General features: G+C 39.3%; 1 non-coding gene across 1 annotated transcript; it reads left to right on the forward strand.

Annotated features, from left to right (window-relative positions):
- Positions 1–2,995: 2,995 nt before the first annotated feature.
- On the forward strand, positions 2,996–3,122 carry LOC116081352. Its single transcript, XR_004114844.1, has one exon. It is a non-coding gene; the product is annotated as a small nucleolar RNA SNORA17 (small nucleolar RNA).
- The last annotated feature ends 2,305 nt before the right edge of the window (positions 3,123–5,427 follow it).

Consider the following 5,427-nt stretch of genomic DNA (forward strand, 5'->3'; position numbering starts at 1 on the left):
GTTTGTATGAACGTGGTGCTTCTCATTAGGCAATCAATAATATATTTTATTGGTTCCAGATGCTCATAAAAGCATCTTGTCCAGTTTTATCATAAAAGATTATTTTAAATTGTATTTATAAATTCAACTAGATATAAACAATCAAATATACTGTGCCTTTGCAGAATTCCACATGTCTTCTACTTGTGCTCTTATCCCTTTAAGGTATTTAAAGTCAATATCCAACACCAAGGATAGAATTTATATATTTTTTAAACATGGCAGGAAAGTTTTAGATTTAAATTGTATCTTTTCAAAATAATAATTAATGTGTTCCACTTAATTAAATCATTCTGTTCTCAGTGGTAGTCACTAAGACTTCAATACTTGTTAATTGTTCATTCACTTAAATATTGGCTCCGTAAAGGTCTGGAATATTGTCCAACCCCTAGCCCCATGTGGACGAGGCCATGTAATTCAGTTAAACCAAAGAAACATATGTCATGTTCATACTCTCCCAATCACTTGCAAATGCAATACTTCTCAGAGCTCTGTGACAAACGTAACCTATATTCTGAATAATTGTATGAAGACCCTTTTGTCTATTATATTTAATGTTTAGTGTGATGGCTGCTTTTCTTTCTTTTTTCTGATTTTATCAATTCTATTATTTTAAGTTTTATCAAAAATAATGTTTACACAATACATTCTGCTCAAGATATCAGCTTGTCACAATTCACTATCACTTTAGAAAGAAGCCTCAGTTGAATAACTGTCTTGATTGTCTTAACTGATGTAGGCAAGTGTGGACCTCACTTTTCAGTACAAGCCCATAAAAAAATGATAATGATATGGAGGAAGGACTATTCTTCATCATTTCCTCTCTTGGCCATACCTCTTGTACCTGAGCTGTTTTACCATGGTTGTATCAGAGCAATCATTTCCAGGCTAAGTACAGATTGGGCCAATGGCTCTCCAGGTACTTCCACATCATCAATGCAAGACTGGGATTGCTGAAGCACCAAATCACATAGACAGAGCAACTAACTGCACTAGTCTCTTAGCCTTATGGGTGTCAGAGGTGTTAATATTAACCATATGGTATAATATGATTGAACAAATCATATTTATCACATCTGTTCTGTTCCTTTAGAGAACCTGACTAGCGTAAGTGCTCAATGAACCCTGCTTATTTAAAAGCAGAGATGACAGTACCACAGACTTGGTAAACTTTTCTGACTGAGACTACTTCTTTGACTGTGTTTAATGTCATAGAAGTCCTTTGAAATTTTGTGTTCTGAAATTACATTGTTTTCATTCTCCTAGTCATGACAACACTTCAATAGCTGCATTTTGAGAATGCTGATCAAAATGTCTAATGAAATAAAATATTGCCCTAATTTTTCCTTTTGACCTTGACAAGCCAAGTTCCCTTTGCACTATCTCTTTTCTTCACATGTTCCTCAAATTGTAGTTTTTCAATCAGTAAATTTAATTTGCTTATCTAATCAGCTTGTTTAAGCTTTATGTAACAGTGGGGACAAATATATTACTTTACTACCTAATTTCAAAAGATTCAAAGTGACTTAACTTTGTCTCAACTTTTGTACCACTCGATCATAATTAATTTTGATGGTCTTTAGCTAAATTGGAAGCAATAGGCAGCTCTGTAGGAAAGGATGAAGATAAGAGGCCGAGCAAAGCTCCCTGTTGCTTCCGCCAGCCTAATTTAAAGCACATTTGCTCGTAGCAGTCAGCTCGGGTGAGATGGCAGGTGATTCTCAGGACAGAATGGAAGGAGCAGTTGTATCCCTGCCCAGACACAGTGAGTTTGTATGAACGTGGTGCTTCTCATTAGGCAATCAATAATACATTTTATTGGTTCCAGAACACTGCACAAAGCCCACTAGAAGTCATCTCACTCCACTGTTTTGAGTGTGAACATAACAATTAACCACAGAAAAAAAAATAAATTAGTTTTTCTGAAATCTGGAGGTTTTCTAGTTGTTAAAGCCCAATTACAAATTAGCAAGCTGTGAATAATCAGATTACGAAATAATCAGGCTCAGAGCAGCAAGCGCTTCCCTTGTAAATACTCTGCTAAGAGTCACAAAGTTTAAGTTATGTGGTAATGGATGGCAAATGAGACACAATTACCTCAAATCTATAATGCTTGTAGTTTTACTATAAGTATATGTCTTTATGTACACATACATATATGTATATATACCCTTGGTCTTAGTGATTTTTCTGTTAAAGGAGTACATATTTTAAAGACAGACACATTGAAGTAAAACAGTTTTTGCACAACTGAGCTTCAGATTAATTATTAAAAATTATTATGAAATATCCATATATGTAATCTTATATTACAAAATTGCAACAAATCATACTGGTTATAATTAAATATTAGACTATCATTGACTTAGTTAATGTAAGTTTTGAGGCTAGTTGAAAAATCAAATTGTGTTATTATATAGCGTATGAAACAAAATTCAAAAGGATTCAGCATGATTAAAAATAAGCACGAAAACTCCAAAGACCGTGAGGATTTTAATTTTGATATATAAAGAAGAAAATTCAGTAATAAAATCATAAAAATATGAATAATTATAATGCTAAAATTTTCAAATTACAAAGTAGAATCAGCTTCTAATATGTGTGTATAGGAGTAACAATAAATGATTTAGGGAGGCCGTAACTATATTCAGAAATGAAATAACAATGAAAGAGACTAAGTAATGTCTTTATAGCATAAAAGTGAAAAGTAAAGAACTGGGATATAATATAAGATAGAATATAAGAAAAAATAAGTAAGAAAGATGATCATGAATTTTTACAAAGAATAAAATCTTTCAATGAATATGAACATTTAGAAAGTATAGTCACTTTTAACCCAAAGAAATGCTAGTGAACCAGGTGACATTAATTAAAATATCCATTAAAATAAACTAATTTAAGCTAATCATGTCCAATGTACTAACTAAAGAGGAAAGAAAAGTAGAAATTATAAATCCCTGCTCCCAGAGGCATTGCAGGTGTGGCTGCTGTATCACATGTGCGTGTCTCTATGTCACAGAGAGGCTGTGTCTCTGCTCTGTGTTCTGATCTGTGAATATCTAAATGATTAGTAGCCTAACACTCCCTGAAAAGAGCAAGCTTGAGATGACCACCAGTCAGGATTGAGCAAGAGCTAGAGAATCCCCGTATGGGGCCACATGGGACCACATGGGACCACGTGGGCAGGCTGGGAAAGGAGCAAGCACAAGACAAGCATCAACCTGATGCCATGGGACCTGGACAGTTAGCTAGCCTGGGATGACCACCATTCAGACACAGCAGTGGAGGCTCAGACCATGCCCTGGGAGACACCTGCTTGGTGATATAATACACAGGTAAGGCATGGTATTCCTGAAACCCTCCTAAGACACCCTAGACTCTTAGAGACCCCAGGTGCCATTAAAAGGAGCAAGTAAGTGGTAGAAAAATGGAAGAGAAATAGAAGCAGATGCATGTGGGCACATTGAAGAGGCAGAACCAGAGGCTCAGAGAAGTGAGGAACAGTCTCATGTGAGTAGCTAACAATGACACCTAGGACCAAGGTGAGGTCCTGACCTGTGCTGCCACTGAGGAACCCATCTGGGTCTATGGCCCTTCAGGAGCAGGGGTGTGTTACCACCAAAGCCCAGGCAGAAGTCCTCTGTTTGGGCTGTTGCCTGGGGACATGTTGATGTCTGAGGGCTATGTAAAACTGGCCCCCACAGTTCTTCACCTGGGAATCCTGGAAGAACTGTCCCTGGAAGTATAAGAGCAGGAGAGCTGCCCCTGCCCCTAGCCAGTTGCAGTACTCAGGAGAATGGCCCCAAGGATCACCCAGGAAACACAGTAAAGTTGGCCCTGCTTTGGGGAATTTAGGGTAAGCGAGCCCTGAAGGCATGAACTTAGGAGAGCTAGTCTCCACCTTTTGTTTGCCCTGTGATGGCTTCAGTGAGGGAAGAGATCCCATCCCCTCCTTTTTGCCCTCACCAACTGAGCAGCACAGTAGAGCTAACCCTGGTGATGGGGGTGTGGATGAGTTGCCTTGAGGATATGAGTGTGGGAGAATTGGCCCTGCAACTTGTCATCTGTGCTGAGATAAAACGAGACTTGTCCTCCCGCACACTTGCTCCTTGCCACCTATGTCAGGCAAGAGAACAAGCCATGGCATCGTGAGAGCAAGAGACCTGGCTTTTTTTCCTTCATCTGATGAAGTATTCAGGAGAGCAAGCCCTGCACATTGCCTGGGCGGTACAGTAGAGATAGCCCTGGACATGGGGATTGCTGGAGAGCTGGCACTGACTCTTGTCTGCTGTGTGGTAGCCTGGACTAGGGATAAAATGCCCTCCACCCTTCCCCTGCCCCTCGACAGCTATTTTAGAGAACAGGTAGGGAAAGGAAACTGGCCCTTGTGTCTTGCCTGCTGTAGCACTCTTGAGAGCAAGCCCTGTACTTTGCTTTGGCAGCAAAATAGACCTAGCTCTGATGGTATGGATGTGGATGAGCCAGCCACAAAGGCATGAGCAGTAGAGCATGCTCCACCCCTTGTTAACATTGGATAGGCCAGCCAGGGAAAAGCAGGAAAACTCACCCTGGTGGTGTGAGTTTAGGACAACTGGCAAGCTGACCAGGTCAGATACCTCTCAGGCCCAGATTTAGAGATTTTTGAATAGGCCCATCCCATCTCAATGAACTGGTGGAGTGCTTGAAGGAGCCAGTCCTATGCATCCAAAACAACAGGATCTCAACAACACAGGGTAACAAGAAGATATCTGAGAGGAGTCCTAGTTGAGGTTCTAGTATTGAAGTGAGGCAGAAGCCAGAGACCTCGAACCAGACAAATGGGCCTTTGCAAGTGGAGAAGTCTAAACAAAAGTGTACACTGTAGAATACACTGTGACACACTACAGCTTCCACAGCAAAAATCTTTTTCCTCTGTCACTGGCAAGTCACAAGGGTGGAGTCAGGTATGTGGAAAAGGGAAGAAGAGTGGATTAGAGTGTATCATGTGAAATTCACAAAGAATCAATATGAGTTAAAAAAGTATAATCATGAAACAAAATAATCAAGCATTGAAACAGGAAACAAATGAGAACCAAAGACACCTGGCAGAACTAACAAGACAGATAAACATCATAAGCTGACTAAAAATAAGAAGTGACTGAGAGCTCAGACATAGAAACTTGGAAAGAAAATAGCCATTTAAACAAGAAGTAACATTCAAATAGACACTATTTTAAAAATATATAAAATATAATTAAAACCTAACCTGTTTTGGCAAAACAACGAAAAAAATGATCAGAACCTATGGCAGATTGGTAAGCCTTTCCCCCAACCCACAGCCTACCTTTCTCCCAGGAAGTCTGCAACAACCATGAACACAGGAGGTCTGCCATAACCAAGAACATATAT

Source organism: Mastomys coucha, unplaced genomic scaffold (genome assembly GCF_008632895.1).
Source record: "Mastomys coucha isolate ucsf_1 unplaced genomic scaffold, UCSF_Mcou_1 pScaffold6, whole genome shotgun sequence".
Taxonomy (NCBI): Eukaryota; Metazoa; Chordata; class Mammalia; order Rodentia; family Muridae; genus Mastomys; species Mastomys coucha.